Genomic DNA, 12,028 nt, shown 5'->3' with positions numbered 1-12,028 from the left:
CTCAAGCTTGCCAATAATTCATCTCGGGAACGATGACGCGTTACTGAACTATCATGACTTAAACTATGCATTAAATGACAGGATGGCAATCCTTAACGATGTGTTGCCATTCGGTAAACATATAATAGCGTGATTCTAAGCAGCTGTACTAATGCGCGCCACAGAACGGGCTGGGTTGCGAGCACATACGCTTATATCAGTATGAGTGTGAATGTTAAAAGGTGATTCTCTTCAAAATGTGGGAAGTACCAGTAGCCTAAAGTGAAAGCACGCAGCCACAAAGCGTGCACTTTGAGGATGCACGTACAAATTATGCCAAAATATGGAACATACCAGTTGAGTGGCCTAAAGTGAAAACGCCCCGCCATAAAGCACGCACTATGAGGAAGCATGTGAGAATTTGGACTGGTAGATATTTCCAGATAAGTAGAAAATATGGGCCGATAAAAGGTTATCTAAAGTCTAAACTCGCTGCCAATGATACGTCACAAATGTACCCCAAGTGAAATGTCTCCCAGATACGCCAATGGATATATATATATAATGGAATCAAATACCCAAATGCGTGATTAATGGGGATGCCAACAACTCAAATAATGATGCTCTACAAACAAATTATTTATGTCACCCCCACCCACCGAACAAACATGATCCCATTCCCAGTCCTCCACTGCAGCCGGTCCGAGTCGAGCTCGGAGCTCCTCCAGTGCAGCCAGCACTCCGCAAGCAATCTATTCAATTGATTTTGCATGCACCTGAACTTTGCTATGCTGCCATGCTCGCAGGTTCGCCTCACCATTGCCAATCGTCATTGGCAAAAGGGAACAACACTCAGCAGAGCAGCAGGCCAGTGCACGGAGGTCACGTTGCACGTGCCTGTGTGCAGCCCTGCACCTGCGCAAATGTGTGCAGAGAGTGCATGTGATAGCACACTGCAGGTGCGAGGCGAGCCTGACCCGGCCCCCGTAGTCAGCCCTGTGGCAACTGGCTAGGAAGAAAAGAAATGCGCAGCTAACGCCCAGGTGACAGCCAATTTCGTGTGAACTACACAGGGTGGCTCTGTGATCGTGTTCGTTTGTTCCATGTATCCCTCTGCTACCCAAAGAGGCCCAAAGAGGCCCTTCAGCCGCAGGCCTACCAGGGAAAGTCCCGGTGTCCCGGTGGAGCAGTTCAGCCCTGGTCTGGAGACCACGTGAAAATGGCAGCAGCGTGCGGTATAAATCTCATTAACATAACGCATGCAGCCACACTGTGACAAGACCACACAGACCAAGAAGAATACAAACCCACGACTACACACTCAACCCGAGAAGATGGAGTAATGAGGCTCAAGCCTCGGTATCCAAAAAATCACCGCTGATGGATAAAAATCTATCAGCAAGAAGAAGAACAAGCGTGCGCATGCAGCCACAATAGGTAATCCTTGTTTGGCTAACTGCATTCTGGAAACTCTAGTTCCCTTTTTTGAAATTCCCATTATTGGGGATACATGAATGAATCACATGACCTATGGCTTTTTGACGGTTTTGGAACCGGAATTTCAAAGTGACCAATCAGATAGAAGATGACAATGCAGGAGAGTGTCTGCCACTTTGCATTCTGGGTCTTGAAGACCTGGATTTATAATGAGGAATTCAGGCACTGCAACTGCAAGACACAGCATGACAAGAAAAAAAGTAGCACTGCTGTGAAGTGGACTGCTATCCCTAGAATCGATAGAAGTGAACACCAGCAACATAGTATTTCTAATTAAAAGGGTTACGTGGCTGGAAATTGTAGGGCCATCCTCGAAACGCTAAACTACAAAATCTAGACTACAATGTGCTGTTCACTAAAATCCGGAAACTGTCTGAAGTGGACACTGGGGAAATGGGGGACAGAGGAAATGACAAGGCATAAGTAAGTAGAGTCCAGAAAAAAGGAACGAGAGAATGTTAAGTGTGGGGGTGGGGAGGGATGGGGAGGCACCCGGTAGCAACATGTGCGAAATAAGAAAATGCTAAGATTCCATGTGTTCTACACGCCAGCGTTCCGTTTCTGGCTTTGCATCTATTGAACAATGTCCTGCAGATCCTGCGGAGGGAAGCCCTGTAACCTGGCCTCACTAAATCTCAACAAACTGTTAGAGCACTCACGTTTCCTAGTCGCTTGTGAGAATGCCATTCTTTTTGGTATTCTGATTATTGTAGTCTTACATTTAACATGAAAATGGCAAAACTACAACTCCCAGAATAAAATAAATAAAAAAAACAGATGTGAATTGCTATCTCAAGCATGAAACTAGAATATCTGAGACCTCCACGAATTTAAGCGCTTGATGATTAAACAAGATCTCAGGAGTGTAATAGTGATGGCCAGATGGCATTATCTGCTAGGTCAAATTGGGCCCCAGAAGAATCAGAAGGGGGACCAACAAGGCAGACCCCAGCAATATAAGGCAAGCTCAGGTACCGAAGGAAACACATGACAGACAAGCCTCAGGTGGGCAAAAGGGGACTAAACTATTCAGACTCAGGGAAAGAAGCGACTAAAGTGACGCATTAACTGGACGAGCTGAAATACAAACCTAACGATGAGTCAAGGGAACCAGGCTTTCAAAATAACTGTGTCAGTGGATTCTAGTGAGGTTGACAGGAGAACTTTACCGAGAGTACACAGCTTTTTCAGTAACGAAAATGCCTACCGTGTCTCCCATGGTAGTGAATGTCGCTCGTGCCATTGGTTTTACACACAACTATATAAAATGGCGCCCTATAAACACACAATGCCCCGTTCACCCTACATAATACGAATTTGCACTGCGCTGTTTGCTACTTACATCGACTCCTATGCCAGGTGATCACAGAAAAAAAAGACTGTCAAATGATTTGAGGTAAATAATCAGATGCGCTCGACCTGCTTCCGCTCAGCAATATTAACTACTTTGGAAAACAATGTGCCAAACAAAGTATACCTGTGCAAAATTGCGAAGAGCGTGACTCCGGCAGGCTGGTCTGCTGGATGAAGATTGCCCAGAGAACACAGCGTTTATATTGTCTTTGAAGTGCCCTGAGGCTGGCTTCCAGTGACTAGTCACACTTGGCAAGCAAAGAAGACACGCAGCTTCAGCGTGTATAGAAGACTTGTCCCACCCCTGCTTGCACTTTTGGGAAGCAGCTGCACCTCCTTTGGGCTAATGAAGGAAGCCTTGCACAACTCCACCTGCAGTGCCAAAAACAGAGAACGGAGAGACATACCATAACTCTACAGTGACCTCGTGTTGCTCTCTGTCTGGCCTGAGGAGATCACTTGGTAATGTCTCTTTCTTTACATTCTGGCCCTCATAGTGCCTCTTTTATAATTATGGCAACTACATTTCAAATAACAGAATTAAAAGAAGAAACTAAGGGCTGGATTCACCACTCCTGCCAGATGTGGAGCACCTTGGTGTCTCTGGGTTGCACAAGAATGTTTTAGAAAGACCTCAGTTGCCTTCTCGTTGCTTGATTGGAAGTTTTATATGCACCAATCTATTTATTTATTTAGCATTTGTGAAGTGCTTACACAACAAGTAAATTGTGTTTAAAAGCGCCCACAGGGCAACAGGGAGAGCACATGAAAGTAATTAGATATAACACTGTAAGATAGAGGCAGACCTACTAGGCCTTGTGAGCATTCTGAACGTGCAAGTGCAGAGAAAGAGAAGGGGTGGGGGAATAGGGGGTAAGTGCTAGGTGTATCAAGTGGAAAGTGCTAGGGAGTGAGCAGCTGTAAGTGCCTAGGTGCCTTGGACAACCACCAATAAATAGGTAAGTGCAGGCCTGTGGTAGCATAGTCCAGTGGGTGCCAAGGCGAAGTGCTGGGAGGGGCAGAGGCTGTAGGCGATTGGGTGTGGGAGGCCAGGACCCAGGAGGACACATAAGGGCCCTGGTCACCAATCTCAGCAGCTGTGAGGTTTAGCAGGGCAGGAAGGGAAGGAGGAGGTGAAAAGGAAAGTCTTGAGGAGCTTCTGGAATTTGAAGAGATCCAGCTCAAGACGAAGAGGAAGGGGGAGTCTGTTCCATAAGAGGGAGCCTGCTGAGGAAAGAGATCGGTCATCATCTTACTGTTTAGTGAAGCATTTAACACACAGAGAGTTGGTGCCGGAGGAACTATTATGTAAGATTTACACATAACTAGTAAATCGTCCTTTCCTGTTTCAAGCCCAGGACTTTTTGCTTTATTAGTGGGCTATATTTCATTAATACCGCAGTGAGTGGGAACCTTTTTCCACACTCACATATTCTTTAACTCTTTCTATGGGTGTCATTTTTAAGACTCTCCATAGTGTCTTTTTAAAGTTATCCTCTTTAACAACTTATTGGCAATAAGTGCCTGTTGTTGATGGGTTAGCCCCCTAGGGGCTGCCCTCTTAACTTTCTTGTGCTAAACTTGAGTGAACTACAGTTCCCAAGGGTAGAAAGGATCTTTGGATCCCTTTTACATGTTGTTAGGTGAAACCAGCACCCCCCACCTTATGTGGAGTGCTGGGGAGATACAATGTATCCCCTTTCACATGAAAACTGTAACCATTTTGTTATGGTGGCAAGCTTACCTTCAATAGCTGGTGGCAGTGATGCCTTGTATTAATTTGGTGCACCTGTGATCACAGCTGCAGTAAAGACACCTAAGGGTGATCATTTTACCAAAATGGCCCCTGTCTTCTTTTTTGCCATTTTAGTGTTTCTTGTCTTTTGTTGTTCCTTCCCCTGACATCCAGGGTGAGAAATTCGTTTGTATGATTGTTTTCTTCAGCGGGAGTCCCCTGGACTTCACACCCAGGCTCCAGTCTGTCTGTCTGTAAGAGCAGGAAGTGAGGAAGGTTTCCAAAACTCCCCAGCCCTTTGTCTTACGCCTTGCCTGAATGGGGACACATCTCAGTGGGGGGGCTGGCTGTACTGATTGGACAACCAGCAGCCCCTTCTTGTAAAATGCAGAGAGAGGATGCAGAGGTTGTGCTGCAATTCCTGATAAATACTGTGAACCTGGAAACTGAAGATATGTCAACCAATGGAACTTAAACCAAAGAGGATGACGAACGAAAAGTGTAGGAAACCATTTCCAGCGATCGGAGAGCCTGCTGTGTAACCAGAGCCTGCTGTAGCCCTTCCTCGCAATCGACCTGGGGCCTCCGAAAACTATGGCCCTGACCCAGAGCCTGGTGGGACCCACTATAGTCAAGAAGACCTACATTTTGAGCCATCCCATGTATTGCTGCAACTTTGCGTTGTTGCCTCAAGCCATCATGCAGTGCACAGTCTTTCAAATTCCAAATCTCGCTGAAACTTCGTGGACATCCTGGTGGATCTCGAGAGACATGAATCGAGTCTGAAAAGTCCCCTCACAAGAGTTCTGGGCCTTTCAACAACGAAAATTCAACCGCGATTTCTGTCTTCTTCTGTGCTTGTTAAAAAGGCGCCAAATCCGCAGAACCACATTCAGCCATGAGGGAGACATTGCCTAGAGCGTTCTTCATCAATCCCTGCTGCAAAGTCCCTTCTGATGTCTTGTTTTCAGTCTCCACAACAAGGAATCCATGGACTGGGTATGTGGCTTCAGTCCCCCCTGAAGTTCTCCTGCTGCAAAATCTTCTTCATGCTGAGGTACAGTGTTGGCATGGGTATGTACTTACATTAAGCCTGTTAGGATTTCTGTGTAGCTGTGGGTTATTTTCTGTGATGGGGAGGCCTCTCATCCACTGCACCCAGTCCCACTGCGAGAATCCTTCTAGGGTGTCTTCTGCAAAGCCCCTGGGCCTGTCTTCTAACTCTAAAGTGCAGTACTCACCTGTTTGCCCAGTTTTCCTAAGGATCTCTGACTTTTGCTACCAAAGAACCTATTCTGACACTGTCTGTCGGTCACTAGTCCTAGTGACCCCCCTTCTGCCACTGAGAAAACTAATTCTCCAAGATATGGGAAATACTGTAAAGGGATTGGGACTTCTGCCTAGAAAAGAAAATAAGTGTTTAAAAGTTAATAACTTGTAAAGATTTGGTTGGTAACTGTAATTCTAAGAGTGAACAGTTACAGAAGTTCTTACTGATCTTGAATGTGTGATGCACTATAAAAGTATGGTTAACATCTTTTCTTCCTTAGCAACTGTTTTGCCAGTCTAATAGAAAGTAGATGAGAAGGTATTTTACTCTCCTGTGATTAGGTTGTGCCTCTTCCCAAAAGTAAAGTGTTGGTTTCACCAGATTAGTCCTTTGAGGATAATTGTATGAGTGCCCCCCAACTGGGTCTTGCTTCCCCTGACTTGCTGCTAGCCTGTCCAGAATAAGTCTGCATTAGGTTGTTGCCTACCTAGAATAACTATTAAGTAAAGTGTAACATTGGGTTTTACTTTCCCCTTCATTGTGAGGTTAAACAAAGTATGTGGGTGCTACTTACTTTGTGTTAGCTGTGTGCCATCCAAAAATAAGTTACAAGAGTTACTGCTAACCTCAATCTGGGGTTCCCTGATTTCAAAAACATCTGTGATTGTATATTACATCCTTAGGTTTTACTCACCTAGTATAACTGTGTTAAACAGAGGGGGGGTCTGGGAAACTGATGATGCCCAACAAGGCTGACACAAGTGTATGGGGTTGCTGTTGGTGCTCTTGTTCAGAGGAGAATTGCCTAGTATTTCGGTGCTGGACTACCCCTGGGCAGGACAAATACTGATATGCAGGGACATTTCTTCTCTGTGAAAGGGACAGTGAGCTAAAGACTTGGTAGAGTCTCTCCCATGGGTTATTCACCCAAGAACAGGTCATTGGGCTGTGCTTGTGCTGGTAGAGAGATTCCCAGACAGACCCCCACCCCCCTGTTTAGTATAACTGTGTGTTATGACACAATTATTTATAGGTTTGCACTGCACCTAGAATAAGTGTTTCACTATTCACCAAAAGTATATTATCCAGTTGACTGACTAAGTGATCTGTGCTAAGAATCATTATACAACTGGAAGGGTCTACTGCCCTTGCATTACTGAATGCAAATGTAAAAGGTAACCATTGGTTTTTACTCCCCAAGAATAGGCTTGACCTATACTAAATGTGTATGAAAAGGTTTTGACTCCCCTACAACTACTGTTAATTACTTAAAATAAGGTCTATATTTGGGTCTGTGTACTTTCAAGTATAGTGTTGTGTTTTTATACTGTGATTTCATATAATGTGTTAGTACTTACTTAACCCCTAGTTTTATCTGGGCCTACCAGTATTTAAATGAATCCTTTATTTTTACAATACATAGGCCCTCATTACGATACTGGCGCTAAACCATGGTGCTATTAGCACCATGGTTGGTGCCGGTATCGTAACGAGTCTGCCAATGTTCAATGGGGAATTACCACCCCATTCCATGGTTGGCGGGGCAGTAATTCCCCATTGAATGTTGGCCCTTCCACATTCCCATTTTTGCCCCATAGGGCTGAATGGGACTGGGGAGGGTGCTAAGTACGGTACCGCAAATTGCGGTACCGTACTTAGCACCAAGGTCCCTTTGCGGGTCCCTACTTTAACGGCTGGTCTAGACCAGCCGTTCAGGTCGGGTACTGCAAAGGGACCTCATAGTAAGGCGATAAGTGTTTAACGGCGCCGCACCCTTTTATGGTGCCGTTAAACACTTAGTGCCAGGGTCCTAATGAGGGCCATAGTGTTTCAGTGTTTCTTTTGATCATTTGTCTTACAGTTTCACTTGTACTGATTCTACAGCCCTCTCTCCCACCTAACATAAGACTGGCTGCTCTGTCTGTGCTCCATATACTCAGGTAGTACAGCCTTATACTAAGAGTGGAGTCTTGTACTTCTTCAGGTGAATGGTTTTATGAAGCCCTTACTTGGACTTCAGAAAAATGGTCCTAACAGGAATGTAAAGATCTGGACTGAGAGTATTTAGTGAGATCTAGTTGCAGATAGCGTGGTCCACGGTCCCAGACAGACTTGTGGATGATATAGAGGGATTTAAATTTGATTCTTGCAGCAACCAGGAGCCAGTGGAGGGTTTTTCGCGCTGAGGAGATACAGTGCCTGGGCTTGAGACCAAGGATAAGTCTCACAGCCCCATTCTGCATTAGCTGGAGGGGTTATAGAGAGGAAGAGGGTAGATTAAGGAAATGGCTATTGCAGTGATCTAGCCTAGAGAGAACCAGAGATTTAAAGACATTGAACTTCTGGAGAAAGTGAGGAAAGGAAGAATTCCTTTGAGGAGGTGGAGTTGAAAGTGGGACTTCTTGGCAAGGTCCTGAATGTGAGGGATGAAGGAGACAGAGGAGTCAAATATGACTCAAAGGTTTCTGGCGTCAGACGAAGGAGAAGGGGAAGAGCCCATAGAAGATGGCCAGAGTGAAGGAGAGAAAGAGGGAGCAGGAGTCCCAATAGGAAGGATCTCAGTCTTGCTGGCGTTGAGGCAGACCTCATTAGATGTACAAAAGTACTGAATGGCAGATAGACAGTCAGGAATGATCGATGAAGTGCGAAGAAGAGATGTGTGTCATGTGCATAACACTGGAATTTGGAAGAGAAGGTGGAAATGAAGTGTGCAAGCAGGGAAAGATAGTTGTTAAAGAGCCTAGGAAAAAGGTTGCAGCAATGGAGGAAGGAGCAGGTGGAGATAGAGGTGGGGGAAGAGAAGGACCCCTGAATGACCTGGGACAGACGGTCACTGAGGAAGGAGGTCAGCCAGTCCAGTGCCCGCTCTGAGATACATAGGGTATCGTGGAGCCGTTTTATGAGGATAGACTGGTTGACCATATCAATTGCAGAGGAGAAATTGAGTAGAATGAGAACAGCTGGAGAGTTGAAATAAAGAGATGCGAGCAGTTCCTCATGGGTGTTCAGAAGAGCAGTTTCCATGCCTCTGGATGCTCGGAATCCAGATTGATGGTTGTGTAGGCAACCAACAAGTTTAGTCTGCTGGGTCAGTTGGGGAAAGACCAGCGTCTCCAAGAGTTTGCCAAGGAAGGGGGTGATAGATATGGGGTGATAGTTGGCTGGATAAGATGGGTCTGCAGAAGGTTTTTTCAGGAGAGGGTGCACAAGGGAGTGCTTGAGCGAGGAGGGGAAAGCTTCAGTAGAAAAAGAATGGTTGCAGAGATCAGTAAGTGCAGGGACAAGAGAGACAAGATTGTCCTTCAAGGTTCTGGAAGAGCAAGGGGAAACATGTTTGGAGGAAACCTTCATGGAGCAGACAACTTTAGTGACCTCATCAGGTGTGATAGGAGACGAAGAGGAGAGAAAGGCAGAGGGTGGAGCGTGGGCAGTAGGCAACGCATGGGTGGGACACACGGAGGGCGAGATGGAAGCAAGCGTGCTCAGGATGTCCTAAGTTTTTGCAGTGAATTGAGTGGCCAGTGGGTTGCAGATGGCCTGGGAGGGAAGAGGTGAGGAGGATACTGCAGAAGGGTTGGCTAGTTCCCTGAAGATTTTAAAGAGTTTAGCCATGTTGTTCGATGCACCAGAGACACAAGCCTGGATATGAGCTCTTTTCTTAGTGTAGATGGATAGTCTGTATTGCCTTTGCGTTTCAAGGCATACCAGGTGTGACATGGAGGCATGTAGGCATGTTTCAGCTGCAACCTCATGACTGGGGCAAGAATATCTAGGATATTGGTAATGGCAAGGTGGAGGTTACTGAAAGCAGAGTCAGATGTTTTGTCAGCAGTGGTGGAAGGGGGGGAGATGAAGATAGATGCGAAGGCAGCAGCTGATACTCGTTTCATCGGATGGATGTTCATAGACGAGGTTGGCAGGGCTGGTGGAGGAATGGTCAGAGGGCCAAGAGGACCCAGGTGAGAGGATAGGAGAGAGGGGTCTGACCAGGACAGTAAGGTGGACAGTGGGGAAGTGAGTGAAAGATCAGTGTGGATGAGAGCATCAAGAGTATGTCAAGCTTAGTGGGTAGGAACCAGAAGGGAGGATGGAGAGGGAGAGCAAGGTGCAAAGGTCACGGAAGAGAGTAGATACCATGACTGAGGAGTTGCGGTGGATGCTGAAATCTCCCACAAGCAGGAGTTTAGAAGTGGTAGCAAGGAGAGAGGAGGAGAAATCAGCCCATTCAGAGAGGAACAGGGTGGTAGAGCCGGAGGCCTATAGATAGTGGCAATGGTCAGAGAGGAGGAAGGAGAGATTACCGGCTTGCAGACCAGACTCTCAAAGGAAGAGTAGGGTGGGGGGGGGTATGAGGGAAGAAGGGACCCACTCAGGGAAGATCAGAGCCACTCCACCACCAGTATGGCAAGGGCAAAGCTTGAAGATGATCTTATAGCCATCAAGGAGAAGGGAGTTAAAAGCAGTGAGAGAGCTGGCATTGAACCACATCTCATTAAAAGCAAGGATATCAAGGTCACTGTCTTCAAGAAGGAGGCAGATGTAGGGTTGTGAGTGTTTGATGGTTGAACAAGCATTAAGTGTGGCAAGATCCAAGGTGTCTCCACCTTTGAAGGTTTTCCAAGAAAGGGTACAGGGTCATGGTACACCAGTCGGAGGAGGAGGGACAGCGAGAGTGGAGGAAGGAGTAGGAAGTGTGGGAAGGAAGTTGATGATGGATGGCAGATGTAGGTCAAAGAGATGGAGGTTGGGTTGAGGACCCTGAACCAAGATAGTGCTAGTGTGCTAGGCATTAATGATGCAAAGCCTGCGAAGATGACTTCCTATTTGGTGCCACCACTAATGGGATGTGGAGATAAGATGAGGAGTCTATACATCTGGGTACAGGACAGAGAAGAGGATATCAGTGAAGACCTGTCTGGAAGTTGCGCTGACGTATGTGTCTGCAATGGGTAGGCCAGGGTTCAAGATCAGGATGGCTTTTTATGCTTTTTTCTTCCAGAGTTTGTGAGAGAGGGATGATAGGTGGTAGTGTAGCAGTTACAGAAGATGGGGGCGATGGTGAATGCCAAAGGGGCTGTCAAGTATGGGGGCCACAGACAGAAGCCTAGGTGAGTTGTGGGAAGGCCAAAGGGACAGGGACATGCGATACAGAGCATTGTCCACACAAGAAGCCGGGCAAGCTGAGCAAAGGAACAAGCAAAGCAAACATATGAAAAAAAGACCATCAGGGTGTTACAAATAGGCCTTCTTTGCAAACAACACGCCTACACAACTGCATTTCCCAGCAGCTCCTGGGCCCAGAACTACAAAGTGAGTCCACGTTGGGAGTGGCTCGATATCACACATGCACATAACAAAAAGCACAGGGCTTGTGCTTGAGACTTCATTCCAGCAAGACATGTCTTCAGCAGCTCTGGCAGCAGACCCACACCCGAGGGGCCATGACCCCCCGGATCGCTATCCTGTACGCTCGCATACTCTAGATAAATTCTGTAGTGCTTTCTACTGTCGCAAGGAGAAGGGGGGACACACAGGGGGCCCAGCGCCACCAGATTCCTGGCCTGCGCTTCCCATCAAGCTAATCAAGCTAAGTGTCAGTCACTGCTACATGTTGCTCGAAGTGATCGAAAAGCCCTGAATGAAGCACACTGACCCATTAACACACGCAAACCCCCCAGTGCATACTTAAAAGCGCCTATTCACTGGTACTCCCTACGAGCGCACCCTGCCACAGGCACCGCAAAGGAGATGACTTGCAGTCATGACTCAGGAAGCGAACGTTGCATGCTGTATGCTAATAGACCACGTGCAGCCCTCCACAAACACTTGCATGTAAAGCACATGAAGTAGCCATGTGCGGGAAAGCTAATCTGCTAAAACATTAACCAATCTAGAGTCCGCGCACGTGAAGTAATGTTCGGCAGTCACACATAACAGGTGTACTAATTGCAGTGTTTTTTTGCAGCATTGAACTGCTACTGCAACATGATCTGGCTTTGGGACTCTCCAGGAGACAACAGGGGACACTCCGACCCACCACGACCCAAAGCTAAGTATACTGTTTTCTCTGCCAGTGCTGTCAATGTTATGTTCTTGTTTAGGGGGAATTCTGCTTAGGTATAAGTGTGTTTGTGCATGAGTGGTTATTGCAAGGTACCGATACAGGATGTACAGTTATGACAGGTTTATCTTAT

The 12,028-nt window shown here is 46.6% G+C and overlaps 1 protein-coding gene across 1 annotated transcript in view; it reads right to left on the bottom strand.

Annotated features, from left to right (window-relative positions):
• The window catches only part of LOC138452086 (cysteine-rich venom protein 6-like), a 270,264-nt gene extending 267,257 nt beyond the window's left edge, over nucleotides 1–3,007 (bottom strand). The window contains exon 1 of the mRNA XM_069604951.1: nucleotides 2,954–3,007. The gene's annotated coding sequence lies outside the window, so the exon portion shown is untranslated. The remainder of the gene's footprint in view (nucleotides 1–2,953) is intronic.
• Nucleotides 3,008–12,028: the final 9,021 nt, after the last annotated feature.

The sequence above is a fragment of the Ambystoma mexicanum genome, chromosome 1p, assembly GCF_040938575.1.
Source record: "Ambystoma mexicanum isolate Mex_15411 chromosome 1p, UKY_AmexF1_1, whole genome shotgun sequence".
Classification (NCBI taxonomy): Eukaryota; Metazoa; Chordata; class Amphibia; order Caudata; family Ambystomatidae; genus Ambystoma; species Ambystoma mexicanum.
Note: the sequence above shows the minus strand (reverse complement) of the source record. Positions and strands in the feature narration are given on the sequence as shown.